Below are 18,028 nucleotides of genomic sequence, written 5' to 3' on the forward strand. Positions count from 1 at the left end.
GACATTTCCACGCTGGGAAAAATGATACTCCCTACCTACTCTATCTATGTCTCTCATAATCTTGTAAACCTCTATCAGATCTCCCCTCAGCCTGCGCCGCTCCAGAGAAAACAACCCACGTTTGTCCAGCCTCTCACGATAGCACATGCCCTCTAAACCAGGCGATATCCGGGCAAACCTCTTCTGCGCCCTCTACGAAGCATCAACGCCCTTCCTAATGGAACATGGAATTATATTGCGTCAAACCAATCTATAGTTCACTCTATTGACCACCTCAATATTTTACTCCGTCAGATCACGATACATCGTGTACATAATTATTTCTTAGGGATGCACAGAGCATTGATGTATCACTGTCCCACAAGCGACTTCACCTGTCCATCACCATGTGCACCACACTGATATATCAGACGGATTCCGCTAGTCAACCTGTAGTGGTCGTTCAGACAACTACTAGCCCGTAGAAATGGACCAACCAGAATGAAAGCAGGTACACAATCTGTAAGACGGCTCGCCTCAACTGAAATACTTCAGATGCAGCAGCTTCTCACACTAAACATAGTAGTTCCACGAACCCCAAATCTGAAGCCATTAAATACATAACGCAAAATGGAAAGGAGATCCAGACTGCGCCACTATTTTACTCTTAAAGCTGATGCGGTCCTTTAACCTGCTGTATGAGCGCCATCTGCCGGCGCCCCCCACGTTTACAGAATTTCTTACACAAAGGTTCTGAAACGACGTACCCACTTAACCAAAGTCCCTTGCAAACTGAAAAAGCAGTTGCTATGACAAAATCGGAAAATGTGAATACATAAATTGCTGGAGGAACTCGGGAGGCCAGGCAGCATCTGTGGAAAAAATGTACAGTCGACTTTTCGCCACGTTGCGTTACTTGTTTCTGTCTTCATGGAATAATAATCAATCTGATCCTAATCTATCAAAGTAACTTCCCAACACATCTAATTTAACAGAGGAATGGGAGTATAGCGAACAGGAAGCTGCAAAATACTAGTATTTTAAAACTGCGAAAACGCATTGTTGAAAAAGGGAAACTGAAAGGCATTGAATTCCGGATGGTTGTTACCAACGCATTTCGTGTGTCAGTCGGTAAAAGTGACTGCACTGTCGTAGGATCGTGTACTATGGAAACATTTTTGAACACTCAATCGCACTCGTGCTATCGTAATCCTACGTTACTATTACGGCCTTTCGTTCAACTCCCCCAGTCTCTAACACGAACACCACACCGCAGCCTCGGACTGAACCTCTCAGCTGTAGGCTCTGCCATCCAACAGTGGTCAAGAACCCAACAACGGCACGCTTTCGGTTTTGTTTGGGGTGGGTGTGAGAGGATGTCTGCGCAAACGGACTTCAGCCGCGCGGTGGCAGGGAGGAAGTGCAAACTCCGCGCATAAAGATGGAGCAATACGTCAAAATAATCCCGTCCACACCGTGATCCCAGGGACTTTGTGCGAAGGTCGGTGACCACGTGGTTGAGGGTAGAGATAGAGAATCTTGAACACATTGTAAAGACTAGGGAAAGCGAGAATCGACGAGGCGGCACGCCCGGGAGTTGACGACCTGTTGCTTGATCCATGTCTCGTACTGTAGATCATCATGTTCCTTTCTAGTGACCTGATCCAGTTCTCTTGAACGCTCCGATCGGGCTCCTCCGCAATGACCTGATCTATTTGGCGTGATCAGACAGCCCACACAGGTTGGGGTGGGTGGAATTAATGGTGCTGCAAGGTTCGGCCCGATTCATCTTTTTTCCTCAGTCGTGTTCGCTTTTTATGGCCTCCACTCAGCAAGTTCCCGCTCGGCTCGCTTGTGCATCCATCTCACCGATATGACTTGTTGCTCTCTGTTGGACGCGTGGTTCTCCTGTTTTGCCAAGATCGTCCCTGGCATACAGCTTGATTCGCATTAACGGCCATCCTACATGTGCCTCTTCTGACAGGCCTGATTGTGCACCCACAGTGGTCTGATCCGACCCTTGTGCTGGGCGTGATCTCACCCCGACTCTGTGCGGCTAGATCCAAATTCAATGTCTGACCAGGGCCTCCTCAGAAACAATCTTCACGCAAGTCCCTTTATTGCGTCAATCAAGTCTATATATGACGTGGTCTCCGCTTCTAATCCGAATTCACCGCACTCTTGCGACATTGTAAGATAGCCTTTCTGCTTGATGAGATTCAATACTCCTCTCAGAACTGACTCAGTCCTCTAGTTTCTCCCCATTCTTATTGATGACCCGATCCGTATCTACATGTTGGCCGAAGTTAGTCTTCCTTTGTGCGTACCCTAACACCATCAGATTCGGGTACGCGTGTTGTTTTCCATTTTCGCCCCTGCTCGGTTATTTGGCTGCGTGATCTCTCTCACTTCTGTCGTGTATTAATATTTAACAGAATAGTCAGACGTATACAGGGCGATTTACCGGTGCTCATTAATATTTAACGGAATAGTCATATGTATACAGGGCGATTTACCGGTGCTCATTAATATTTAACAGAATAGTCAGACGTATACAGGGCGATTTACCGGTGCTCATTAATATTTAACGGAATAGTCAGACGTATACAGGGCGATTTACCGGTGCTCATTAATATTTAACGGAATAGTCAGACGTATACAGGGCGATTTACCGGTGCTCATTAATATTTAACGGAATAGTCATATGTATACAGGGCGATTTACCGGTGCTCATTAATATTTAACAGAATAGTCATATGTATACAGGGCGATTTACCGGTGCTCATTAATATTTAACAGAATAGTCAGACGTATACAGGGCGATTTACCGGTGCTCATTAATATTTAACAGAATAGTCAGACGTATACAGGGCGATTTACCGGTGCTCATTAATATTTAACAGAATAGTCAGACGTATACAGGGCGATTTACCGGTGCTCATTAATATTTAACGGAATAGTCAGACGTATACAGGGCGATTTACCGGTGCTCATTAATATTTAACAGAATAGTCATATGTATACAGGGCGATTTACCGGTGCTCATTTGTAGAGCATGGTGAGACTGACGTGTATCTGCTGGAATGCGCTTTTTGCATTCCATAAGCCTGGTATGTGCTCGGAGATACCCTGTCGGTAGAAATTAGATCTGTCTGTGCAGAAATACAAAGTGTGGGGTTTTATGATGCCAAGGTATTCGATGTCAGAACCCGGATCAAGAATTGGCCAGTGATAGAATCGCTCTCTCTCTCTGACGCACACATGACTGGTTAGTGAAAGAGATACAGGGCTGGAGCCCGAAATGTCAACTATACTCTTTTCCATAGATGCTTCTTGGCATGCTGAGTTCCTCCAGCATTTTATGTGTGTCGCTCAGATGGCCAGCATCTGCAAACTTTCATTATTTTACTTATGGAAGTTTGAACTCTGAAAGAAATAGAAGTTCAGTAGTGAAGTGTGGATAGGGCTGTGAGAGAGTGGAGAGTGTGTGAGAGATTGTGTGTGGTGTAGCTGTGTTTGGGATTTGAGTGCTTAATTGTTCATATCATAACATCCCCTTTTTATCAAAACAAAGAAAAGGAACAATTGTATTAATAATTAAACTCAATTTCTCTTGAGTCTGCTTTCCAGTATATTTTCATGGAATGAACTTTCAAAGCATTCATTAATCATGCCTTATGCCTCTTATGCCTGTCACAAATACATATCACTCCATTTTTTCCGTTTCTGTGAGCATATATACAAAACATGAAACATACTAAAATTCGGCTTTAACGTCAAACTACAAACTACACAAACCAAATAGGATGTGGTCCTTCTTTGAGTAGAAACATGACATTAAAACACCAAATAGTGTCACAGACTTATTGTTCAATTGTACATGTAATTATTCAATGTGGGACAAAGTCCTCTAGATATTGTGGCCTTTTCACTGTGCGGCAGGAAGAGTTTTTACTGTTTTGTCGGAGTCCTGTTGTTTGTTATTTGTATGTTTCAACGTTTGCGTTTGTGTTAGTGTTTCTGCCGTGTCATTAGCCTCTGCTAGTGTTTGTCTGTGTACATTTGATGCGGTAGACACACTGTGGTCATTGTCATTGGCCTCTGCTAGTGTGGCTGTGTGCATCTGATGTGGTAGACACACTGTGGTCATTGTCATTGGCCTCTGCCAGTGTTTGGCCGTGTGTAGTTGATGTGGTAGACTCACTGTGGTCATTGTCATTGGCCTCTGCTAGTGTTTGGCCGTGTGCATCTGATGTGGTAGACACACTGTGGTCATTGTCATTGGCCTCTGCCAGTGTTTGTCTGTGTGCATTTGATGTGGTAGATACACTGTGGTCATTGTCATTGGCCTCTGCCAGTGTTTGGCTGTGTGCATCTGATGTGGTAGACACACTGTGGTCATTGTCATTGGCCTCTGCCAGTGTGGCTGTCTGCATCTGATGTGGTAGGCACACTGTGGTCATTGGCCTCTGCCAGTGTGGCTGTGTGCATCTGATGTGGTAGGCACACTGTGGTCATTGGCCTCTGCCAGTGTGGCTGTGTGCATCTGATGTGGTTGGAAAACTGTGGTCATTGTCATTGGCCTCTGCCAGTGTTTGTCTGTGTGCATCTGATGTGGTAGACACACTGTGGTCATTGGCCTCTGACAGTGTGGCTGTGTGCATCTGATGTGGTTGGCACACTGTGGTCATTGTCATTGGCCTCTGCCAGTGTGGCTGTGTGCATTTGATGTGGTAGGCACACTGTGGTCATTGTCATTGGCCTCTGCTAGTGTTTGGCCGTGTGCATCTGATGTGGTAGACACACTGTGGTCATTGTCATTGGCCTCTGCCAGTGTTTGTCTGTGTGCATTTGATGTGGTAGATACACTGTGGTCATTGTCATTGGCCTCTGCCAGTGTTTGGCTGTGTGCATCTGATGTGGTAGACACACTGTGGTCATTGTCATTGGCCTCTGCCAGTGTGGCTGTCTGCATCTGATGTGGTAGGCACACTGTGGTCATTGGCCTCTGCCAGTGTGGCTGTGTGCATCTGATGTGGTAGGCACACTGTGGTCATTGGCCTCTGCCAGTGTGGCTGTGTGCATCTGATGTGGTTGGAAAACTGTGGTCATTGTCATTGGCCTCTGCCAGTGTTTGTCTGTGTGCATCTGATGTGGTAGACACACTGTGGTCATTGGCCTCAGACAGTGTGGCTGTGTGCATCTGATGTGGTTGGCACACTGTGGTCATTGTCATTGGCCTCTGCCAGTGTGGCTGTGTGCATTTGATGTGGTAGGCACACTGTGGTCATTGTCGTTGGCCTCAGCTAGTGTTGGCCCGTGTGCATATGATGTGGTAGACACACTGTGGTCATTGTCATTGGCCTCTGCTTGTGTTTGGCCGTGTGTATTTGATGTGGTAGACACACTGAGGTCATTGTCATTGGCCTCTGCCAGTGTTTGTCTGTGTGCATATGATGTGGTAGACACACTGTGGTCATTGTCATTGGCCTCTGCCAGTGTTTGTCTGTGTGCATATGATGCGGTAGACACACTGTGGTCATTGTCATGGGCCTCTGCTAGTGTTTGGCCCTGTGTATTTGATGTGGTAGACACACTGTCGTCATTGTCATTGGCCTCTGCTAGTGTTTGGCCGTGTGTATTTGATATGGTAGAAACACTGTCGTCATTGTCATTGGCCTCTGCTTGTGTTTGGCCGTCTGTATTTGATGTGGTAGACACACTGTGGTCATTGTCATTGGCCTCTGCTAGTGTTTGTCTGTGTGCATATGATGCGGTAGACACACTGTGGTCATTGTCATGGGCCTCTGCTAGTGTTTGGCCGTCTGTATTTGATGTGGTAGACACACTGTCGTCATTGTCATTGGCCTCTGCTAGTGTTTGGCCGTGTGCATTTGATGTGGTAGGCACACTGTGGTCATTGTTATTAGCCTCTGCTAGTGTTTGTCTGTGTGTATTTGATGTGGTAGACACACTGTCGTCATTGTCATTGGCCTCTGCTAGTGTTTGGCCATGTGTATTTGATGTGGTAGACACACTGTGGTCATTGTAATTGGCCTCTGCTAGTGTTTGGCCGTGTGTATTTGATGTGGTAGACACACCGTCGTCATTGTCATTGGCCTCTGCTAGTGTTTGGACGTGTGTATTTGATGTGGTAGACCCACTGTGGTCATTGTCATTGGCCTCTGCTAGTGTTTGGCCGTGTGTATTTGATGTGGTAGGCACACTATGGTCATTGTTATTAGCCTCTGCTAGTGTTTGTCTGTGTGTATTTGATGTGGTCAGCACACTGTGGTCATTGTCATTGGCCTCTGCTAGTGTTTGGCCGTGTACATTTGATGTGGTAGGCACACTATGGTCATTGTTATTAGCCTCTGCTAGTGTTTGGCCGTGTGTATTTGATGTGGTAGACACACTGTGGTCATTGCCATTGGCCTCTGCCAGTGTTTGTCTGTGTGCATTTGATGTGGTAGACACACTGTGGTCATTGTCATTGGCCTCTGCCAGTGTTTGGCTGTGTGCATCTGATGTGGTAGGCACACTGTGGTCATTGTCATTGGCCTCTGCAAGTGTGGCTGTCTGCATCTGATGTGGTAGGCACACTGTGGTCATTGTCATTGGCCTCTGCCAGTGTTTGGCTGTGTGCATCTGATGTGGTAGACACACTGTGGTCATTGTCATTGGCCTCTGCAAGTGTGGCTGTCTGCATCTGATGTGGTAGGCACACTGTGGTCATTGTCATTGGCCTCTGCCAGTGTTTGGCTGTGTGCATCTGATGTGGTAGACACACTGTGGTCATTGTCATTGGCCTCTGCCAGTGTGGCTGTCAGCATCTGATGTGGTAGGCACACTGTGGTCATTGTCATTGGCCTCTGCCAGTGTTTGGCTGTGTGCATCTGATGTGGTAGACACACTGTGGTCATTGCCATTGGCCTCTGCCAGTGTTTGTCTGTGTGCATTTGATGTGGTAGACACACTGTGGTCATTGTCGTTGGCCTCTGCCAGTGTGGCTGTCTGCATCTGATGTGGTTGGCACACTGTGGTCATTGTCATTGGCCTCTGCCAGTGTTTGGCTGTGTGCATCTGATGTGGTAGGCACACGGTGGTCATTGTCATTAGCCTCTGCCAGTGTTTGGCTGTGTGCATCTGAAGTGGTAGGCACACTGTGGTCATTGTCATTGGCCTCAGCCAGTGTGGCTGTGTGCATCTGATGCGGTAGACACACTGTGGTCATTGCCACTGTCCTCTACCAGTGTTTGTCTGTGTGTATTTGATGTGGTAGGCACACTGTGGTCATTGTCATTGGCCTCTGCTAGTGTTTGGCCGTGTGTATTTGAAGTGGTAGACACTCTGTGGTCATTGTCATTGGCCTCTGCTAGTGTTTGGCCGTGTGCATTTGATGCGGTAGACACACTGTGGTCATTGTCATTGGCCTCCGCTAGTGTTTGGCCGTGTGTATTTGATGAGGTAGACACACTGTGGTCATTGTCATTGGCCTCTGCTAGTGTTTGGCCGTGTGTATTTGATGTGGTCAGCACACTGTGGTCATTGTCATTGGCCTCTGCTAGTGTTTGGCCGTGTGTATTTGATGTGGTAGGCACACTGTGGTCATTGTTATTAGCCTCTGCTAGTGTTTGTCTATGTGTATTTGAAGTGGTAGACACACTGTCGTCATTGTCATTAGCCTCTGCTAGTGTTTGGCCGTGTGCATCTGATGTGGTAGACACACGGTGGTCATTGTCATTGGCCTCTGCCAGTGTTTGGCCGTGTACATCTGATGTGGTAGACACACTGTGGTCATTGTCATTGGCCTCTGCCAGTGTTTGGCCGTGTACATCTGATGTGGTAGACACACTGTGGTCATTGTCATTGGCCTCTGCCAGTGTTTGGCTGTGTGCATCTGATGTGGTAGACACACTGTGGTCATTGTCATTGGCCTCTGCCAGAGTTTGTCTGTGTGCATTTGATGTGTTAGACACACTGTGGTCATTGTCATTGGCCTCTGCCAGTGTTTGGCTGTGTGCATCTGATGTGGTAGGCACACTGTGGTCATTGTCATTGGCCTCTGCCAGTGTGGCTGTGTGCATCTGATGTGGTAGACACACTGTGGTCATTGTCATTGGCCTCTGCCAGTGTTTGGCTGTGAGGATCTGATGTGGTAGACACACTGTGGTCATTGTCATTGGCCTCTGCAAGTGTGGCTTTCTGCATCTGATGTGGTAGGCACACTGTGGTCATTGTCATTGGCCTCTGCCAGTGTGGCTGTGTTCATCTGATGCAATTGGCACACTGTGGTCATTGTCATTGGCCTCTGCCAGTGTGACTTTGTGCACCTGATGTGGTAGGCACACTGTGGTCACTGTCATTGGCCTCTGCCAGTGTTGCTGTGTGCATCCTATGTGGTTGGCACACTGTGGACATTATCATTGGCCTCTGCCAGTGTGGCTGTGTGCATCTCATGTGGTAGGCACACTGTGGTCATTGTCATTGGCCTCTGCCATTGCGGCTGTGTGCATCTGATGTGGTAGACACACTGTGGTCATTGTCATTGGCCTCTGCCAGTGTTTGTCTGTGTGCATTTGATGTGGTCATCACACTGTGGTCATTATCAGTGGCCTCTGCCAGTGTGGCTGTGTGCATCTGATGTGGTTGGCACACTGTGGTCATTGTCATTGGCCTCTGCCAGTGTGGCCGTGTGCATCTGATGTGGTAGGCACACTGTGGTCATTGTCATTGGCCTCTGCCAGTGTTTGTCTGTGTGCATTTGATGTGGTAGGCACACTGTGGTCATTGTCATTGGCCTTTGCTAGTGTTTGGCCGTGTGTATTTGATGTGGTAGACCCACTGTGGTCATTGTCATTGGCCTCTGCCAGTGTTTGGCTGTGTGCATCTGATGTGGTAGGCACACTGTGGTCATTGTCATTGGCCTCTGCCAGTGTTTGGCTGTGTGCATCTGAAGTGGTAGGCACACTGTGGTCATTGTCATTGGCCTCTGCCAGTGTTTGTCTGTGTGCATTTGATGTGGTAGACACACTGTGGTCATTGTCATTGGCCTCTGCCAGTGTTTGGCTGTGTGCATCTGATATGGTAGACACACTGTGGTCATTGCCATGGGCCTCTGCCAGTGTTTGTCTGTGTGCATTTGATGTGGTAGGCACACTGTGGTCATTGTCATTGGCCTCTGCTAGTGTTTGGCCGTGTGCATTTGATGTGGTAGGCACACTGTGGTCATTGTTATTAGCCTCTGCTAGTGTTTGTCTGTGTGTATTTGATGTGGTAGACACACTGTCGTCATTGTCATTGGCCTCTGCTAGTGTTTGGCCATGTGTATTTGATGTGGTAGACACACTGTGGTCATTGTAATTGGCCTCTGCTAGTGTTTGGCCGTGTGTATTTGATGTGGTAGACACACCGTCGTCATTGTCATTGGCCTCTGCTAGTGTTTGGCCGTGTGTATTTGATGTGGTAGACCCACTGTGGTCATTGTCATTGGCCTCTGCTAGTGTTTGGCCGTGTGTATTTGATGTGGTAGGCACACTATGGTCATTGTTATTAGCCTCTGCTAGTGTTTGTCTGTGTGTATTTGATGTGGTCAGCACACTGTGGTCATTGTCATTAGCCTCTGCTAGTGTTTGGCCGTGTGTATTTGATGTGGTAGACACACTGTGGTCATTGCCATTGGCCTCTGCCAGTGTTTGTCTGTGTGCATTTGATGTGGTAGACACACTGTGGTCATTGTCATTGGCCTCTGCCAGTGTTTGGCTGTGTGCATCTGATGAGGTAGACACACTGTGGTCATTGTCATTGGCCTCTGCCAGTGTTTGGCTGTGTGCATCTGATGTGGTAGACACACTGTGGTCATTGTCATTGGCCTCTGCCAGTGTGGCTGTCAGCATCTGATGTGGTAGGCACACTGTGGTCATTGTCATTGGCCTCTGCCAGTGTTTGGCTGTGTGCATCTGATGTGGTAGACACACTGTGGTCATTGCCATTGGCCTCTGCCAGTGTTTGTCTGTGTGCATTTGATGTGGTAGACACACTGTGGTCATTGTCGTTGGCCTCTGCCAGTGTGGCTGTCTGCATCTGATGTGGTTGGCACACTGTGGTCATTGTCATTGGCCTCTGCCAGTGTTTGGCTGTGTGCATCTGATGTGGTAGGCACACGGTGGTCATTGTCATTAGCCTCTGCCAGTGTTTGGCTGTGTGCATCTGAAGTGGTAGGCACACTGTGGTCATTGTCATTGGCCTCAGCCAGTGTGGCTGTGTGCATCTGATGCGGTAGACACACTGTGGTCATTGCCACTGTCCTCTACCAGTGTTTGTCTGTGTGTATTTGATGTGGTAGGCACACTGTGGTCATTGTCATTGGCCTCTGCTAGTGTTTGGCCGTGTGTATTTGAAGTGGTAGACACTCTGTGGTCATTGTCATTGGCCTCTGCTAGTGTTTGGCCGTGTGCATTTGATGCGGTAGACACACTGTGGTCATTGTCATTGGCCTCCGCTAGTGTTTGGCCGTGTGTATTTGATGAGGTAGACACACTGTGGTCATTGTCATTGGCCTCTGCTAGTGTTTGGCCGTGTGTATATGATGTGGTCAGCACACTGTGGTCATTGTCATTGGCCTCTGCTAGTGTTTGGCCGTGTGTATTTGATGTGGTAGGCACACTGTGGTCATTGTCATTGGCCTCTGCCAGTGTTTGGCTGTGTGCATCTGATGTGGTAGACACACTGTGGTCATTGTCATTGGCCTCTGCCAGTGTTTGGCTGTGTGCATCTGATGTGGTAGACACACTGTGGTCATTGTCATTGGCCTCTGCCAGTGTGGCTGTCTGCATCTGATGTGGTAGGCACACTGTGGTCATTGTCATTGGCCTCTGCCAGTGTTTGGCTGTGTGCATCTGATGTGGTAGGCACACTGTGGTCATTGTCATTGGCCTCTGCCAGTGTGGCTGTGTGCATCTGATGTGGTAGACACACTGTGGTCATTGTCATTGGCCTCTGCCAGTGTTTGGCTGTGAGGATCTGATGTGGTAGACACACTGTGGTCATTGTCATTGGCCTCTGCAAGTGTGGCTTTCTGCATCTGATGTGGTAGGCACACTGTGGTCATTGTCATTGGCCTCTGCCAGTGTGGCTGTGTTCATCTGATGCAATTGGCACACTGTGGTCATTGTCATTGGCCTCTGCCAGTGTGACTTTGTGCATCTGATGCGGTAGACAGACTGTGGTCATTGTCATTGGCCTCTGCCAGTGTTTGGCTGTGTGCATCTGATGTGGTAGGCACACTGTGGTCATTGTCATTGGCCTCTGCCAGTGTTTGTCTGTGTGCATTTGATGTGGTAGACACACTGTGGTCATTGTCATTGGCCTCTGCCAGTGTTTGGCTGTGTGCATCTGATATGGTAGACACACTGTGGTCATTGCCATGGGCCTCTGCCAGTGTTTGTCTGTGTGCATTTGATGTGGTAGGCACACTGTGGTCATTGTTATTGGCCTCTGCTAGTGTTTGGCCGTGTGTATTTGATGTGGTAGACCCACTCTGGTCATTGTCATTGGCCTTTGCTAGTGTTTGGCTGTGTGTATTTGATGTGGTAGGCACACTGTGGTCATTGACATTGGCCTCTGCCAATGTGGCTGTCTGCATCTGATGTGGTAGGCACACTGTGGTCATTGTCATTGGCCTCTGCCAGTGTTTGTCTGTGTGCATTTGATGTGGTAGACACACTGTGGTCATTGTCATTGGCCTCTGCCAGTGTGGCTGTCTGCATCTGATGTGTTAGGCACACTGTGGTCATTGTCATTGGCCTCTGCTAGTGTTTGGCCGTGTGTATTTGATGTGGTAGGCACACTATGGTCATTGTTATTAGCCTCTGCTAGTGTTTGTTTGTGTGTATTTGATGTGGTCAGCACACTGTGGTCATTGCCATTGGACTCTGCCAGTGTTTGTCTGTGTGCATTTGATGTCGTAGACACACTGTGGTCATTGTAATTGGCCTCTGCCAGTGTTTGGCTGTGGGCATCTGATGTGGTAGACACACTGTGGTCATTGTCATTGGCCTCTGCCAATGTGGCTGTCTGCATCTGATGTGGTAGGCACACTGTGGTCATTGTCATTGGCCTCTGCCAGTGTTTGGCTGTGTGCATCTGATGTGATAGACACACTGTGGTCATTGTCATTGGCCTCTGCCAGTGTTTGGCTGTGTGCATCTGATATGGTAGACACACTGTGGTCATTGCCATGGGCCTCTGCCAGTGTTTGTCTGTGTGCATTTGATGTGGTAGACACACTGTGGTCATTGTAATTGGCCTCTGCCAGTGTTTGGCTGTGTGCATCTGATGTGGGTAGACACACTGTGGTCATTGTCATTGGCCTCTGCCAGTGTTTGGCTGTGTGCATCTGATGTGGTAGACACACTGTGGTCATTGTCATTGGCCTCTGCCAGTGTTTGTCTGTCTGCATCTGATGTGGTAGGCACACTGTGGTCATTGTCATTGGCCTCTGCCAGTGTGGCTGTGTGCATCTGATGCGGCAGACACACTGTGGTCATTGTCATTGGCCTCTGCCAGTGTGGCTTTCTGCAACTGATGTGGTAGGCACACTGTGGTCATTGTCATTGGCCTCTGCCAGTGTGGCTCTGTGCATCTGATGCGGTTGGCACACTGTGGTCATTGTCATTGGCCTCTGCCAGTGTTTGTCTGTGTGCATCTGATGTGGTAGACACACTGTGGTCATTGTCATTGGCCTCTGCCAGTGTGGCTTTCTGCATCTGATGTGGTAGGCACACTGTGGTCATTGTCATTGGCCTCTGCCAGTGTGGCTGTGTGCATATGATGTGGTTGGCACACTGTGGTCATTGTCATTGGCCTCAGCCAGTGTTTGGCCGTGTGCATATGATGTGGTAGACACACTGTAGTCATTGGCATTGGCCTCTGCCAGTGTTTGTCTGTGTGCATTTGATGTGGTAGGCACACTGTGGTCATTGTCATTGGCCTCTGCCAGTGTTTGTCTGTGTGCATTTGAAGTGGTAGGCACACTGTGGTCATTGTCATTGACCTCTGCCAGTGTTTGGCCGTGTGCATATGATGTGGTAGACACACTGTTGTCATTGTCATTGGCCTCTGCCAGTGTTTGTCTGTGTGCATCTGATGTGGTAGTCACACTGTAGTCATTGCCATTGTCCTCTGCCAGTGTTTGTCTGTGTGTATTTGATGTGGTAGGCACACTGTTGTCATTGTCATTGGCCTCTGCTAGTGTTTGGCCGTGTGTATTTTATGTGGTAGACACACTGTGGTCATTGTCATTGGCCTCTGCTAGTGTTTGGCCGTGTGCATTTGATGCGGTAGACACACTGTGGTCATTGTCATTGGCCTCCGCTAGTGTTTGGCCGTGTGTATTTGATGAGGTAGACACACTGTGGTCATTGTCATTGGCCTCTGCTAGTGTTTGGCCATGTGTATTTGATGTGGTCAGCACACTGTGGTCATTGTCATTGGCCTCTGCTAGTGTTTGGCCGTGTGTATTTGATGTGGTAGGCACACTGTGGTCATTGTTATTAGCCTCTGCTAGTGTTTGTCTATGTGTATTTGATGTGGTAGACACACTGTCGTCATTGTCATTAGCCTCTGCTAGTGTTTGGCCGTGTGCATCTGATGTGGTAGACACACTGTGGTCATTGTCATTGGCCTCTGCCAGTGTTTGGCCGTGTGCATCTGATGTGGTAGACACACTGTGGTCATTGTCATTGGCCTCTGCCAGTGTTTGGCTGTGTGCATCTGATGTGGTAGACACACTGTGGTCATTGTCATTGGCCTCTGCCAGTGTGGCTTTCTGCATCTGATGTGGTAGGCACACTGTGGTCACTGTCATTGGCCTCTGCCAGTGTTGCTGTCTGCATCTGATGTGGTAGGCACACTGTGGTCATTGTCATTGGCCTCTGCCAGTGTTTGGCTGTGTGCATCTGATGTGTTAGACACACTGTGGTCATTGTCATTGGCCGCTGCCAGTGTGGCTGTCTGCATCTGATGTGGTAGGCACACTGTGGTCATTGTCATTGGCCTCTGCCAGTGTGGCTGTGTCCATCTGATACGGCAGACACACTGTGGTCATTGTCATTGGCCTCTGCCAGTGTGGCTTTCTCCATCTGATGTGGTAGACACACTGTGGTCATTGTCATTGGCCTCTGCCAGTTTGGCTGTGTGCGTCTGATGCGGTAGACACACTGTGGTCATTGTCATTGGCCTCTGCCAGTGTGGCTTTCTGCATCTGATGTGGTAGGCACACTGTAGTCATTGTCATTGGCCTCTGCCAGTGTTTGTCTGTGTGTATTTGATGTGGTAGGCACACTGTGGTCATTGTCATTGGCCTCTGCTAGTGTTTGGCCGTCTGTATTTTATGTGGTAGACACACTGTGGTCATTGTCATTGGCCTCTGCCAGTGTTTGGCCGTGTGCATATGATGTGGTATACACACTGTGGTCATTGTCATTGGCCTCTGCTAGTGTTTGGCCGTGTACATTTGATGTGGTAGGCACACTGTGGTCATTGTCATTTGCCTCTGCTAGTGTTTGGCCGTGTGTATTTGATGTGGTAGACACTCTGTGGTCATTGTCATTGGCCTCTGCTAGTGTTTGGCCGTGTGCATTTGATGCGGTAGGCACACTGTGGTCATTGTCATTGGCCTCTGCTAGTGTTTGGCCGTGTGTATTTGATGTGGTAGACACACTGTTGTCATTGTCATTGGCCTCTGCTAGTGTTTGGCCGTGTGTATTTGATGTGGTAGACACACTGTCGTCATTGTCATTGGCCTTTGCTAGTGTTTGGCCGTCTGTATTTGATATGTTAGAAACACTGTGTTCATTGTCATTGGCCTCTGCTAGTGTTTGGCCGTGTGTATTTGAAGTGGTAGACACACTGTGGTCATTGTCATTGGCCTCTGCTAGTGTTTGGCCGTGTGTATTTGAAGTGGTAGACACACTGTGGTCATTGTCATTGGCCTCTGCTAGTGTTTGGCCGTGTGCATTTGATGCGGTAGACACACTGTGGTCATTGTCATTGGCCTCCGCTAGTGTTTGGCCGTGTGTATTTGATGAGGTAGACACACTGTGGTCATTGTCATTGGCCTCTGCTAGTGTTTGGCCATGTGTATTTGATGTGGTCAGCACACTGTGGTCATTGTCATTGGCCTCTGCTAGTGTTTGGCCGTGTGTATTTGATGTGGTAGGCACACTGTGGTCATTGTTATTAGCCTCTGCTAGTGTTTGTCTATGTGTATTTGATGTGGTAGACACACTGTCGTCATTGTCATTAGCCTCTGCTAGTGTTTGGCCGTGTGCATCTGATGTGGTAGACACACTGTGGTCATTGTCATTGGCCTCTGCCAGTGTTTGGCCGTGTGCATCTGATGTGGTAGACACACTGTGGTCATTGTCATTGGCCTCTGCCAGTGTTTGGCTGTGTGCATCTGATGTGGTAGACACACTGTGGTCATTGTCATTGGCCTCTGCCAGTGTGGCTTTCTGCATCTGATGTGGTAGGCACACTGTGGTCACTGTCATTGGCCTCTGCCAGTGTTGCTGTCTGCATCTGATGTGGTAGGCACACTGTGGTCATTGTCATTGGCCTCTGCCAGTGTTTGGCTGTGTGCATCTGATGTGTTAGACACACTGTGGTCATTGTCATTGGCCGCTGCCAGTGTGGCTGTCTGCATCTGATGTGGTAGGCACACTGTGGTCATTGTCATTGGCCTCTGCCAGTGTGGCTGTGTCCATCTGATGCGGCAGACACACTGTGGTCATTGTCATTGGCCTCTGCCAGTGTGGCTTTCTCCATCTGATGTGGTAGACACACTGTGGTCATTGTCATTGGCCTCTGCCAGTTTGGCTGTGTGCATCTGATGCGGTAGACACACTGTGGTCATTGTCATTGGCCTCTGCCAGTGTGGCTTTCTGCATCTGATGTGGTAGGCACACTGTAGTCATTGTCATTGGCCTCTGCCAGTGTTTGTCTGTGTGTATTTGATGTGGTAGGCACACTGTGGTCATTGTCATTGGCCTCTGCTAGTGTTTGGCCGTGTGTATTTTATGTGGTAGACACACTGTGGTCATTGTCATTGGCCTCTGCCAGTGTTTGGCCATGTGCATATGATGTGGTATACACACTGTGGTCATTGTCATTGGCCTCTGCTAGTGTTTGGCCGTGTACATTTGATGTGGTAGGCACACTGTGGTCATTGTCATTTGCCTCTGCTAGTGTCTGGCCGTGTGTATTTGATGTGGTAGACACTCTGTGGTCATTGTCATTGGCCTCTGCTAGTGTTTGGCCATGTGCATTTGATGCGGTAGGCACACTGTGGTCATTGTCATTGGCCTCTGCTAGTGTTTGGCCGTGTGTATTTGATGTGGTAGACACACTGTTGTCATTGTCATTGGTCTCTGCTAGTGTTTGGCTGTGTGTATTTGATGTGGTAGACACACTGTGGTCATTGTCATTGGCCTCTGCCAGTGTTTGGCCGTGTGCATATGATGTGGTATACACACTGTAGTCATTGTCATTGGCCTCTGCCAGTGTTTGTCTGTGTGCATCTGATGTGGTAGTCACACTGTAGTCATTGTCATTGGCCTCTGCCAGTGTTTGTCTGTGTGCAATTGATGTGGTAGGCTCACTGTGGTCATTGTCATTGGCCTCTGCTAGTGTTTGGCCGTGTACATTTGATGTGGTAGGCACACTGTGGTCATTGTCATTTGCCTCTGCTAGTGTTTGGCCGTGTGTATTTGATGTGGTAGACACTCTGTGGTCATTGTCATTGGCCTCTGCTAGTGTTTGGCCGTGTGCATTTGATGCGGTAGGCACACTGTGGTCATTGTCATTGGCCTCTGCCAGTGTGGCTGTCTGCATCTGATGTGGTAGGCACACTGTGGTCATTGTCATTGGCCTCTGCCAGTGTTTGGCTGTGTGCATCTGATGTGGTAGGCACACTGTGGTCATTGTCATTGGCCTCTGCCAGTGTGGCTGTGTGCATCTGATGTGGTAGACACACTGTGGTCATTGTCATTGGCCTCTGCCAGTGTTTGGCTGTGAGGATCTGATGTGGTAGACACACTGTGGTCATTGTCATTGGCCTCTGCAAGTGTGGCTTTCTGCATCTGATGTGGTAGGCACACTGTGGTCATTGTCATTGGCCTCTGCCAGTGTGGCTGTGTTCATCTGATGCAATTGGCACACTGTGGTCATTGTCATTGGCCTCTGCCAGTGTGACTTTGTGCACCTGATGTGGTAGGCACACTGTGGTCACTGTCATTGGCCTCTGCCAGTGTTGCTGTGTGCATCCTATGTGGTTGGCACACTGTGGACATTATCATTGGCCTCTGCCAGTGTGGCTGTGTGCATCTCATGTGGTAGGCACACTGTGGTCATTGTCATTGGCCTCTGCCATTGCGGCTGTGTGCATCTGATGTGGTAGACACACTGTGGTCATTGTCATTGGCCTCTGCCAGTGTTTGTCTGTGTGCATTTGATGTGGTCATCACACTGTGGTCATTATCATTGGCCTCTGCCAGTGTGGCTGTGTGCATCTGATGTGGTTGGCACACTGTGGTCATTGTCATTGGCCTCTGCCAGTGTGGCCGTGTGCATCTGATGTGGTAGGCACACTGTGGTCATTGTCATTGGCCTCTGCCAGTGTTTGTCTGTGTGCATTTGATGTGGTAGGCACACTGTGGTCATTGTCATTGGCCTTTGCTAGTGTTTGGCCGTGTGTATTTGATGTGGTAGACCCACTGTGGTCATTGTCATTGGCCTCTGCCAGTGTTTGGCTGTGTGCATCTGATGTGGTAGGCACACTGTGGTCATTGTCATTGGCCTCTGCCAGTGTTTGGCTGTGTGCATCTGAAGTGGTAGGCACACTGTGGTCATTGTCATTGGCCTCTGCCAGTGTTTGTCTGTGTGCATTTGATGTGGTAGACACACTGTGGTCATTGTCATTGGCCTCTGCCAGTGTTTGGCTGTGTGCATCTGATATGGTAGACACACTGTGGTCATTGCCATGGGCCTC

This window comes from Hemitrygon akajei, chromosome 24, assembly GCF_048418815.1.
Source record: "Hemitrygon akajei chromosome 24, sHemAka1.3, whole genome shotgun sequence".
NCBI classification, from domain to species: Eukaryota; Metazoa; Chordata; class Chondrichthyes; order Myliobatiformes; family Dasyatidae; genus Hemitrygon; species Hemitrygon akajei.